The sequence below is a fragment of the Heptranchias perlo genome, chromosome 3, assembly GCF_035084215.1.
Source record: "Heptranchias perlo isolate sHepPer1 chromosome 3, sHepPer1.hap1, whole genome shotgun sequence".
Lineage (NCBI taxonomy): Eukaryota > Metazoa > Chordata > Chondrichthyes > Hexanchiformes > Hexanchidae > Heptranchias > Heptranchias perlo.
Genome location: NC_090327.1, coordinates 11,122,174 through 11,136,050, shown reverse-complemented (window position 1 = coordinate 11,136,050; position 13,877 = coordinate 11,122,174).

Genomic DNA, 13,877 nt, shown 5'->3' with positions numbered 1-13,877 from the left:
ATGGAATGCACAGAGCAATATTTGGTTTGAGCAGGCTGTAGAAATGGAGCGAGAAGTATATCTATGCTTCATAGATTATGAGAAAGCAATTGACGGGGTGAAGCATAGAAGATTAATAAATGTCTTGCAAAGAAGTAGAATTGATGGGAAAGGTGTGAGACTTATTAGGAATCTTTACTGGAATCAACAAGTAGCAGTAAGAGTCGATAATGCGGCCTGGTGCAGGCCCGTTGCTCTTTAAGAGCTCTGAGCACCTGTGCCTTGCATAGATGACCTCACCCCAATAACGTGGGCTGCATATAGTGACACCACTATTCCCGGCCAGAATGGAGATGATTGGGTAATTCCCCCGTCAATCACGCCTGGAGACCGCACTGCAGTAAGTGACTGGGATTGATTTTACGTGCATAATTTTTATTATGTAATGATCCTCCACTCACTGCATTTTGCTGGAGAAATAATCCTGCTTTTATTGGGAGAAGTTGCTGTCGTTTTGGTCTGTTTAATGCATTTCGCAGAGACTGTTTTTAAATAGACTCTGTAGACTGTTTGCTGTAGTGCGCTGTTTAAACAGACTCTGTTTGCTGAGTAAATAGACTTTGTTTGCTGTAAACTAGACTGTTTGCTGTGACTCCTGCTGTAAGTCCTGCCCCACCTCCAACTCATTGGCTGACACAATGGTGTCAATAGACACCCTGAATAATGTGAGGTCAGCTTATTAACATACTTAGAGAGTGCTCACAATGCACGACGCGCTGTTAGAGCACTTACGTCATTGGGCAGGCTTTCACCAGCAGCTGTTATTTGTGGGCCCCATAATGGCTTCCACCAGGGTTGGCCACCCTCCAGGATTGTCCTAGAGTCTCCAGGAATTAAAAACTAATCTCCTGCTGTGAGCAACGACCGGGAGAAAAATCATAGAGGCACTAAAACAATTGTGTGTTTTTTTTTCATTTCCTTTGAACACTATTGGTTATAAAAATATTGGAGATGGAGAAAAAAGGCTGTTTGACTGAAAGTCAAGAATCATCCAATCGGGTAACGAAGAGTCTATCGGCTTTTCAATAGGCCGTGAGAAGGCGATGCTGCTCGAGGATGGACGTGATGGGCAACCAATGGTGGGAGTGTGGGGGCGGAGCAGTTGGAGGAGAGAGGTCATGTGATAAAACCTCCAGGACTATGTCCAACCAGAGTTGGCAACCCTAGCTTCCACAAGAAATGCCCGATGTGCTAATTGGGTATTGGAGACGGTGAGGCAGGAATTCTTTCATTGAGGGGTGGCCCTGGACAAGGTTTAAGATGCACAGAAGTATATTCAAAGGATTTTTATTAGCCAGCCTCACGGCATCTGGCGAAACTAGTTCATTTCTTTGCCCGCAAAGATATGGGCTTAGTGCAAAAGTACTACAGAGGGAGAAAGAGAGAGAGAAAGAGAGAGGGAAAAAGCGAGAGAGAGAGAGAGAGAGAGAGAGAAGGAGAAAGACAGTAAGAGAGAGAATAAGAGAGAAAGAGAAAAAGAGAAAGAGAGAGAGAGGGGAGAGAGAAAGAGAAAAAGAGAAAGAGACAGAAAGAGAGAGGCACACCCATGCACATTAGGAACTGATTTGAGATTGCCAAATTAATTTGAGATAGTTCCCTTACAGAAGAGATTTATTCAGTCAATCTTAGCTGTATTTGAACCTAAAACCCAGAGGTGAAGTTTGAATGCCTAACCCACGGTAATACCCAGTGCCAAATACCAAACAGCTTTAAACGATAATTCAACAAAGTACCATTACCGATTCATCAAAGATGTTTTTTCTTAAATATTTCTCATATAATGAGAAAGACTATTTTGATATTGAATGGTCTCATTTCAATAATTTATTCAGGGTTACTTTCCTATTCTTCACTGAATCTCCTTTCAAGGCCAGTAAATGATCCAAATGCCTGCCTTTAATGTGCCCAATGCAAAATTTGACATTCCAATTTCTGTATTTAGAAGAATTATAACCATTGGTGGAGGGGGTGGATATTTAGGCAGATGGATAAGATGTCAATCAAGTGGACATCTTTGTCCTCAATGGTGTCGAGCTGCTTGAGTGTTGTTGCAGCTGCGCCCATCCAGGCAAGCAGAGAGTACTTCATCACTCTCCAGACTTGTGCCTTATAAGTGGTGCAGAGGCTTTAAGGAGTCAGGAGCCTCCGACCTGCTCTCGTAGCCACAGCATTTATGTGACTGGTCCAGTTGAGTTTCTGGTGATTAGTGACCCCAAGATATTGATGGTGGGGAACTCGGCAATGGTAATGCCATTGAAGACCACCTACTTTCATCTCCGTAAAATTGCCCGTCTCGGCCGCGCCTCAGCTCATCTGCTGCTGAAACCCTCATCCATGCCTTTGTTACCTCTAGACTTGACTATTCCAATGCTCTCCTGGCCGGCCTCCCATCTTCCACCCTCCATAAGCTTGAACTCATCCAAAACTCTGCTGCCCGTATCCTAACTCGCACCAAGCCAAGTTCTCCCATCACCCCTGTGTTCGCTGACCTACTTGGCTCCCGGTCCAGGAATGCCTCGATTTTCAAATTCTCATCCTTGCTTTCAAATTCCTCCATGCTTCGCCCCTCCCTATCTCTGTAACCTCCTCCAGCCCTATAACCCTCCAAGATCTCTGAACTCCTCTGGCCACATGTGCATCCCCGATTTCCTTCACTCCACCGTGCCTTCAGCTGCCTAGGTCCTAAGCTCTGGAATTCCCTCCCTAAACCCCTCTGCCTGTCTACCTCTCTCTCCTCCTTTAAGATGCTCCTTAAAACCTACATCTTTGACCAAGCTTTTGATCACCTGTCCTAATATTGCCTTATGTGGCTTAGCGTCCATGGATGTTGGATTGTTGTTAAACGTCAAAGGGAGGTAGTTAGATTCTCTCTTGTTGGAGATGGTCATTGCCTGGCACTTGTGTGGCACGAATGTTATCAATTCAAATCTGGATGCTGTCCAGGTCTCGTTGCACGTGGGCACGGACTACTTCATTATCTGAGGAATTGCAATTCGAGCTGAACACTGTGCAATCATCAGCGAACAGCCTCACTTCTGACCTTATGATGAAGGGAAGGTCATTGATGAAGCAGCTGAAGGTCAAAGAAAAGCGACATCGCCAAGAACACTTGGCCGCCACAAGGCAGTTATCCCTGTGGTAACTTTTCTGACACCTCCTGCTTACAACCCAAAAGGTCAGAAGGATCGTGAGGCCCCGTTTTCACGGTCTGTGTTCATACTGAAAATCAAGACCAAGCGAGCTTTTGCTCTTCTGCTCCACGGGAGGTTTCTGTCCTCCTTGAGCTCGCCTTAGGACACCTGCGTTACAGTGTGACAGGTGTAACACCCCAGTCAAACTCCCCACCTGTCACTGTCCCCGGAGCGGGTAAGTGAAAAAACTATAAGAGTAGTGGTATTTCACCGGCGATCGAGGCCTCCCACTTATTCTACACCTCCCATGTCTCTTCACAGTGCCAGACTAGAGTCAAGCTCAACAGGGTCTTCTTTCCCCGCTGACTCTGCCAAGCCCGTTCCCTTGGCTGTGGTTTCGCTAGACAGTAGGCAGGGACAGTGGAAATCTCCCGGCACGGACACGATGGGCCGAATGGCCTCCTTCTGTGCCGTAACTTTCTATGATTCTATGAAGATAGTTGGCCCTAGGACGCCGCCCTGAGGAACCCCTGCAGCGATGTCCTAGGGCTGAATTGATTGGCCTCCAACAACCACTATCATCTTTTTTTACCAGGTATACCAGATATATGCTTAAAAAGGAAAAATTTGCAGGGCAATGGGGAAAGAGCAGGGGAGTGGGACCAATTGGATATCTCTTGGGACACTGAGCTGAATGGCCTCCTTCTGTGCTATATGATTCTATGATTCTACTGCTTAACAAGAAAGCAGATTAATTATTAGCCAGCTGAGAAAAAGAAAAACCTTGGTCTTCTGTGATCTGATTGTTATCTGTATTACCTCAGCCAGGAAAAAATAGCAACTTCAGTAATTGTGAATTACAGTAAGTGACCCTTCAGCCTACGCAGTTACAATTCAGGTCTAGTTATTCTTTTTATACACTCAGTTGCATACAGGTCACTTGACTTAGCAATTAGAGCGCTAACAAAATGTGTTTTCTTTGGATTGAAGATACATACTGAGGGAAGATATAGCTGAACATCGGAAAATTGAGGAAAACGGGTTTCAACTAGAAGTTGGGGATATGGGGAAAAAGCGGGAACAGGGTACTGAGTACATGATCATTTTGAATGGCGCAGCAGGCCAGAAGGGCCGAATGGACTACTCTTGCTCCTATTTTCTATGATTCTATGAAGTTTAACTATAGGGCAGGACTCTGACTGATTAGAGAAAAAGTGAAGACAACAATTTTGAAGGCTCATTGGCAATGCTCATTCATAAACTCCCTCCACCCTCAGTGCACCGTGGCTGCATTGTGTACTATCTAGAGGATGCGCCGCAGTAACTCACCAAAGCTTCAAACCATACACATATATCGCCAGAATTGGGTAAGTACTTGAATGGGAAAAAAATTGCAGGGCTATGGGGAAAGAGCAGGGGATTGGGATGAATTGGATAGCTCTTTCAAAGAGCCGGCACAGGCAAAATGGGCCAAATGGCCTCCTTCTGTGCCGTATCATTCTATGATTCTATGTAAAAGGGAATAAAGGGAATAGGAACGTAGTGAGCACATGGGATTAGGACTATTGCTTGTGTGGAGGAGAAACATCAACACGGACTGGTTGGGTCGAAAGGCCTGTTTTACCTCTGTAATTTCAATGTAATTTGTTTTCAAATTTTCAAAAGTATCTCAGAACAATGTATTCAAGGCAATAGCAACATACGGCATGATGCAGTGGTCCATTTCTACTGTCAGAAATGCTAGTTCTCATCTGGCTCCATTCAGTCAATTATTAAGATGAAAACAGCTGCAGAAAGATTGTGTTGCTTTGGTAAGTCTAATGCACAGCCAAAAAAACTAAAGGCCATAAATATAAGATAGTCACTAATAAATCCAATAGGGGATTCAGGAGAAACTTCTTTACCCAGTGAGTGGTTAGAATGTGGAACTCGGGGCCAGGTGGAACAGTTGAGGCAAATATCATGGATGCCTTTAAGGGGAAGCTAGATAAAGGCATGAGGGAGAAAGGAATAGAGGGTTGGGCTGATGGGATTGGATGAAGAGGGGTGGGAGGAGGCTCGTGTGGAGCATAAACAACAGCATGGACCTGTTGGGCCGAATGGCCTGTTTCTGCGCTGTAATTCTATGTAATAGTTTGTGCGCAGGTTCAATGTGCAGAAAGTGCTTTGAGCCGGCATTGACACGCACACAGGGCATGGAATAAGCCTCAGGCCTTCTGCGCTCGACAACATGGGGCTCTGAGTACAGACAACTCCACCTTAGCAACGGAATAATGCGTCTCGTGCTGCATGGCGTAACGCCCCTGTCCATATAAAACAACTTAATAATTGATTTACCGTGAGCGATATCATGCAAGATCCCAGTAGCAAAAAATAACAGAAAAGATTTCAACGCCAAAGAGAACGATTGATATCCCAGAGTAAGAACGCGGGTCACAGCTTTTTGCAACAGAAATCCGACTGTAATTCCTGCAGGAAATTAAACATCCCCCAGTAAGAATTTTCAATTTATCTTCAGAAAAGCTACTTTGGCATTTTTCTGCACTCTGTCAGCTCAAGCTCAGAGAAGGTTAGCCCCGAGCCACCTTTCAGTTCCCTTTATATGTGGGTTTCTTTTATCTGTTTCATTGGCATCTACAGGTTGAAAATGTCTCTTCAACTTAATTCCCTCTGTTGCAAGGGGAGGGGTGTTTGCTTCAGTGACCTTAGAAGTCAGAGTAGGCCAGGCATGTTACGTTATCATCCTTAAAGGTTATTTTGGTGAACATAATGTCCAAACTCCAGAAAAATAAATTACTTTTTTTTCTCTCTCTCTCATCCCTGAAGAATCATAAAAATAAATGACTCACACTCTTTCATGCTAATCTGCATGCTGATGTGAAGGAAAAGACTAAAATCAGCAATTGTTACAGTAAGCAAACAGCAATCAAATGACACACAACTGAGAGAGCAATTTAAATGAATATTTTGCATTTACATTTTAAGCTTCAAATTCTTACTCAATTTCAATGTTGAAGAAACAGCTATTCAGTTCTGGATTTGAAAGACAGAGAACCAGTGAAGGATCAACAAGACTGAATGGTTACACGCCGAGGGAATTAATGGAAGATTAGGGTGACTCATTCTATTCCTTTTTCTGAGCAGCCCAGTATTAAAAGCTTTACTTTTCCACGAAAGAGCATAGCTGAAAGTATGGGGACATGCTTTTGGACGGTCGAACTTAGCACAGCACTGAGAGTTTTTGCAATGGCAAGCACGTAGATTTAAGGGCTGATTTTTTTGGTTCCACTACAGATATGACAGAACTGGCTCGCCAACCTGGCAGATTTTATTCAAGGATTTATAATGTCAGCTCACTTGCATGTGACCTGTGAGTTCTCTGCCCAGATTAGAAAACTAGCTTGTGACATTGCGAGTTATCACTTCGGAACTGCTGGAAGTCCGATGACAGAAGAAAGGAAATTCTGCATTTGAACTAATCCTTTTGAAGACATGGCACTTGATGTGATTCTGCCACAAGTACAACAAAGGAGGGTTGTCATGTTCAGCACAGAGGAGTGCATGCCTCATCGCACAACAGTCCACAATGTGGGAGGGAGGGAAGTTGCATTAAAAACTGGGGCAATTTGCAAACTGCAGGGCAGACGGCATGTAATCGGATATCATGCGATCGGATGTCACGTGATCGGTCATGTGACTGAATGTCACATGTTCAGACCTCGAGGAATACATCAAATCTAAGTTGGCAACCCTGGCCTCCTTCAAGGATTTCCCAGGAATTTGAGGATTTCCATATCAGGGGAATTCACAAATAATTATCTGTTGCAAATTGTCTTAATGGCTTCCTTCAGCCATATTGATCAAAATGAGCAAGTAATCGAATTAATTTGAGTGTCACTTCTGAAGCCCACGGGAGAGACAACACAGCATTGTGTCAAATTGAAACAAAGATGATTTTCCCTTTTAGAACGTAGAAATGTTCACTGTTTTAATGCTCGCAAGAAAGCACGCTGTTTTAAATATAAGTACACAACGGAGCCTCTTATTGCAAGATGTTAAAGCATTTTACCTATTTATTTAAAAATTCAGGCATTATTTTTCATCCATCAGTTTGCAGTGCAATTTATCTTATCGGTAAGCTTTGTTCCATTGAGTTCTCTGCCTCTATGTTCACTGAATCGCAATGGACACCCGTATTAAAAGGGCCCTGACTGCCCTCAGAAAATATTCATGGATTCCAACAGGGATAAACTTCTAAATTATTTACGCTGCTCCACACAGAGTTCCAAGCAATATTTTGAAGTGCAAAATATGGAAAGCCTTTCAAGAATTAGGATTCAGGGCAGTTGGTGACTTATGGTTTTAATGTGACTGTAGCAGAACTCGCACTTTCATCTTTTACAATTGCATAAACATTTCTCCTATTTTAACTCAATTAAAGCCTTTTAGAATGAGTCAACCAACTTTCAACTTATCGATTCGCGCACAGTCCAATCTTCTGATAAGCAAGTTGAAACAAATAAGACTCGTTCTTACAGATACATGGCGTTCAATTTCCATAATTCAATTTCACGATTAATAATTGAAAAATGAGCTTGTTTAACAAATTGCAAAAAAATATTTGGGGCGGTTTTAAAGAAATACGAGCTCATTTTGATTCCACCGGCACCAACAGCATTGCTAGCTAGAATTCCATACACCAAACAACAACTTGCAGCTTTAATGTAGAAAAACATCCCACGGTGCTCCACAGAGAAATGAGGACAACGAAACGCAGAGTCAAAGGAGAGATCAGGAAGGGTAACCAAAAGATTGGTCAAAAAGCTGGATTTTAAGGAGCAAAGAGAGGGAGAGTGGCAAAGGGAGCTAGATCCGGAATTCCAGAAAGTCCGATCTGGATGGCCGAAGGCATGGCTGCACTGGTTCGGGGCAAAGGGAGAGAAGGACACAGAAAAAGCCAGTTTTAGAGGAATTTGAGGGGGCGTAGGGCTGGAGCAGGTTATAGAGATAGCGAGGGTTGAGGCCATGATGGATCTTTCAAAGGGGAATTGGATCTCTACTTAAAAAGGAAACATTTGCAGGGCAATGGGGCAAGAGCAGGGGAGTGGGACTAATTGGATAGCTCTTTCAAATAGCTGGCACAGTCATGATGGGCCAAATGGCCTCCACCTGTGCTGTATCATTCTATGACGCTATGATCTAAACACAAGGATAAGAATTTGAAATGCTGAACAGGCTAGGGCTCTTTTCTCTGGAAAAGAGAAGGCAGAGGTCTTTAAAATTATGAAGGGGTTCGATAAGGTGGACATAAAGAAGGTGTTTCCACTTATGGGGGAGTCCAAAACCGGGGGTCATAAACATAAGATAGTCACTAATAAATCCAATAAGGAATTCAGGAGGCACTTCTTTAGCCAGAGAGTGGTTACAATCTGGAACTTGCTACCACATGGAGTAGTTAAGGCGAATATCATAGGTGCATTTAAGGGGAAGCTAGATAAGTACATGAGGGAGAAAGGAATAGAAGGAATAGAAGGATGTGCTGATAGGGTGAGATGAAGTAGGGTTGGAGGAGGCTCGTGTGGATCAAAAACCAGTTGGGCTGAATGGCCTGTTTCTGTTCTGTAAATTGTATGTAATTCGATGTAATTTTAAATTTGAAGCATTGAAGGACCAGGTGCCAAAATAGGTCAGTTGAGAACATAGGTAGTGAGTGATTGGGACTTGCTGGGTTAGGGTTAGGGTTAGGGTTAGGTTGCTGGGGATAGAATCAGAGCAGCAGAATTGTGGATGAACTGAAGTTTTTTGGAGGGTGGAGTATGGGAGGCCTATCAGGAGACCAATAGAGTAATCGGCCTCGAAATTCGTTTTGGCTTGTTTGTGAGCGCAGATTGCTCGATGCGCTGGGATCGCGTGCCAGAAGACGGGGACCCAAGGCTTGACCTAAATTGAGCCTCGAACCTCATCGATGAGCTGCGGACACCAATCTGAGCATCCAGATGCAGTCCACTGGCTTGAAGAGGATTAATTTGGGCCGGCCGTCTTGCCAGCAGCGGACCTCGGGCAAATGCTGGGCCAGCAGTGTGGGGGAGGGTGGGGGGGATCTGGCGGCGGGGGGGGGAGGAGATCGGGACAGGGAGGCGAGCGCGAGCCGACAGCGGCCTGCAGTAGTGCTGTAGAGCCAGGAGGAGCGCTCCTGCTCAGCTCTGGCTCCACATGAAGGTAAGTTTAAAAGAAAATACATACCTTTTTAGTGGAGGCGTCCAGCAGTCCCTTTAAGGAGCACTGGTTAGGCCACTGAAGAACCCAAACCCTGAGCAGGTGGTTAGTTCTAAGTGGATCGTGCCCAGTGCGTGGTCCCCTCATAACTAACCAATATCCAGGAGAGAGACTCTGAAACATGCATTAAGCCCCCTCATTAACATTTACCGGGGGTGGGGGGGCTAACACCTGTTTTAGGCGGCCGCCAGGGATGCTTGAAAAATGGACTGACCCAATATCAGCTCGGACATCTTAAATATGTCCTTGGGATGCAGGAAACAGCGCCGGAAAATTGGACCTTTTTGCCCCCGTTCTGCACCCAAGGAACAGCAAGCACCCTGCAGCAGCGCGATTTACAGGGCTTATCCACTCCATACAGGTTAGTTGCTGGTTTGTTCTTTTAGGCAGCTGATCAATGTCTGGGCTTTTTTTTGGCCCATTTTCTGTCGTCTACTACTGATTTCTGACTTCCGTTAACAATTCTTTGCTGCCGCTGGACTGCTGTTGTCTGCCTTCATGGAATCATAGAATCATGGAAAGTTACAGCACAGAAGGAGGTTATTTGGCCCATCGTGTCCGTGCCGGCTGAAAAAGAGCTATCCAGCCTAATCCCACTTTCCAGCACTCGGTCCGTTGCCCTGTAGGTCACGGCACTTCAAGTGCACGTCCACGTACTTTTTAAATGAGTTGAGGGTTTCTGCCTCTACCACCCTTTCAGGCAGTGAGTTCCAGACCCCCACCACCCTCTGGGTGAAAAAATATCTCCTCAGCTCCCCTCTAATCCTTCTACCAATTACTTTAAATCTGTGCCCCCTGGTCACCGATCCCTCTGCTAAGGGAAATAGGTCCTTCCTATCCATTCTATCTAGTCCCGTTATAATTTTATACACCTCAATTAAATCTCCCCTCAGCCTCCTCTATTCCAAAGAAAACAGCCCCAGCATATCCAATCTTTTCTCATAGCTAAAATTCTCCAGTCCTGGCAGCATCCTTCTAAATCTCCTCTGTACCCTCTCTAGTGCAATCACATCTTTCCTGTGATATGGTGACCAGAACTGTGCACAGTACTCAAGTTGTGGCCTAACCAATGTTTTATACAGTTCTAGCGTAACCTCCCTGCTCTTGTAGTCTATGCCTTGGCTAATAAAGGAAAGTATTCTGTATGCCTTTTTAACCACCTCATCTACCTGTCCTGCTACCTTCAGGGATCTGTGGACATGCACTCCAAGGTCCCTTTGTCCCTCTACACCTCTCAGTATCCTCCCATTTATTGTGTACTCCCTTGTCTTGTTTGCCCTCCCCAAATGCATTACCTCACACTTCTCTGGATTGAATTCCATTTGCCACTTTTCTGCCCACCTGACCAGTCCATTGGTATCTTCCTGCAATCTACAACTTTCCTCCTCACCATCAACCACACGGCCAATTTTTGTATCATCTGCAAACTTCTTGATCAAGCCCCCCACATTCAAGTCCAAATCATTAATCTATACCACAAAAAGCAAGGGACCTAGTAGTGATCCTTACGGGACCCAACTGGAAACAGCCTTCCAGTCACAAAAACACCCATCAACCATTACCCTTTGCTTCCTGCCACTGAACTAATTTTGGATCCAACTTGCCACTTTCCCTTGGATCCCATGGGCTTTTGCTTTTTTGACCAGTCTGCCATGTGGGACCTTGTCAAAAGCTTTGCTAAAATCCACGTAGACTACATCAGACGCGTTACCCTCATCTACCCTTCTTGTTACTTCCTCAAAAAATTCAATCAAGTTAGTCAGACACGACCTTCCCTTAACAAATCCATACTGACTGTCCTTGATTAACCCATGCCTTTCTAAATGCTGTTCCTCAGAATCGATTCCAATAATTTGCCCACAACCGAGGTTAGACTGACTGGCCTATAATTACTCGGTCTATCTCTTTCTCCCTTTTTAAACAACAGTACAACATTAGCGGTCCTCCAATCCTCCGGCACCACGCCTGTAGCCAGGGAGGATTGGAGAATGATGGTCAGAGCCTCCGTTATTTCGTCCCTTGCTTCTCTTAGCAGCCTGAGATACATTTCATCCAGCCCTGGTGATTTATCTACTTTCAAAGATGCTAAATCCCCTTAAAACTTCCTCCCTCACCATGTTTATCCCATCCAATATTTCACACTCCTCCTCCTTAACTACAATCTCTGCATCACCCTCCTCTTTTCTGAAGACAGACGCAAAGTATTCATTAAGAACCATAACCACATCTTCCACCTCTACACATAGGTTAACTTTTTGGTCTCTAATAGGCCTACACTTTCCTTAGTTATCCTCTTGCTCTTTATGTATTTATAAAACATTTTTGGGTTTTCCTTGATTTTACTTGCCAGTATTTTTTCATGCCCTCTCTTTTTTTCCTAGTTTCCTTTTTAATTTCACCCCTGCACTTTCTATATTCCTCTAGGCTTTCTCCAGTATTCGGCTCTTGGTGTCTGACATGAGCTTCCCTTTTTTTGCCTTATCTTACCCTGTATGCTCCTTGTCATCCAGAGGGCTCTAGATTTGGCAGTCCCACTCTTTTTCTTTGTGGGCACATGTTTACTCTGAATCCCTTGAATCTCCCCCTTGAACGCCTCCCACTGCTCTGACACTGATTTACCTTCAAGTAGCTGTTTCCAGTCAACTTTTGCTAAATCACTTCACAGCTTAGTAAAATTAGCCTTTCCCCAATTTAGAACTTTAACTCCTGTTCTATCTCTGTCCTTTTCCATGAATCTAACTGAATTATGATCACTACCACCAAAATGCTGTCCCAATGATACTTCTTCCACCTGCCCAGCTTCATAGAATCATAGAATTATAGAAAATTTACGGCACAGAAGGAGGCCATTCGGCCATCGTGTCTGCACTGGCCGAAAATGATCCACCCAGCCTAATCCCACTTTCCAGCAATTGGTCCGTAGCCTTGTAGGTTACGGCACTTCAGATGCACATCCAGGTACTTTTTAAATGAGTTGACGGTTTCTGTCTCTCCCACCCTTTCAGGCACTGAATTCCAGACCCCCACCACCCTCTGGGTGAAAACATTTCTCCTCTGCTCCCCTCTAATCCGTCTACCAATTACTTTAAATCTATGCCCCCTGGTTATTGATCCCTATGCTAAGGGAAATAGCTCCTCCCTCTCCACTCTATCCAGGCTCCTCACAATTTTGTACACCTCAATTAAATCACCCCTCAGCCTCCTCTGTTCCAAAGAAAACAACCCCAGCCTATCCAATCTTTCCTCATAGCTAAAATTCTCCAGTCCTGGCAACATCCTTGTAAATCTCCTCTGTACCCTCTCTTTCCTGTAATGTAATGTGTTCATTCCCTAAAACTAAATCCAGAACTGCACTGCCCCCCTCTCTTGTTGGGCTTGCTACGTACTGGCTAAAAAAGTTCTCTTGAATGCAATTTAAGAATTCTGCGCCCTCTATACCTTTTGCACTGATTGTATCCCAGTTAATATTAGGGTAGTTGAAATCCCCTATTATTACTGCCCTATTGTTTTTGCATTTCTCAGAAATTTACCTACATATTTGCTCTGCTATCTCCCTCTGACTGTTTGGGGGTCTATAGTACACTCCCAGTAGTGTGACTGCCCCTTTTTTTGTTCTTTAGCTCAACCCATATGGCCTCATTTGATGATTCTTCTCACATATCATCCCTCCTCACGACCATAATTGTTTCTTTAACCAATATTGTCACCCCACCCACTCCTTTTTTATCCCCCTTTAAATTACTTCTCAGCTTAGTAAAATTGGCCTTTCCTCAATTTAGAACTTTTGCTCCTCTTCTATCTTTGCCCTTTTCCATAACGATGCTAAATCTAACTAAATTATGATCACTACCACCAAAATGATCTCCCACTGATACTCCTTCCACCTGCCCAGCTTCATTCCCTAAAACTAAATCCAGAACTGCGCTCCCCTCAAAACAGTTTTTTTTCCAGTCCTGGGTCGTCTGGCACATCTGCCTTGGGGGTTTGAGGACGAGGGAGAGCAGCCAAGAAGACAGGAGCGAGCAGGAGTAGCTGGGAGAAGCGGGAAGAGGAGGAGGGCACTGTGCAGGAGGCCGTACCCACAGCGAGTCTTGAGGGAGCACTTCTTCTCCCTGGTCTTCATTGAGGAGCAATGTCTGAGGTGCCTTCTGGCTGTTCAATATGGACTTTTAATAACGATTTTAAGGAAAATTAAAAGGATGAGTTAGAAACCCTGGATTGCTACCAAGTTTGAATAGTATTATTATTGCTTAATAACTACTGTTTGAGACTTGATGGACTTTTGCGGAGATAAGGGCTAGGTTAAAGATAAGAGAGCCGCCTGGCTGGTCGCCTTGGAAGACCGTGAGAAACTGCACAGTTTTGCATCAGCAAGAAGAATATAAGAGCAGCCATTTCAAAGTAAAAGGGGGAGGTGGACCAGCAGCAGTG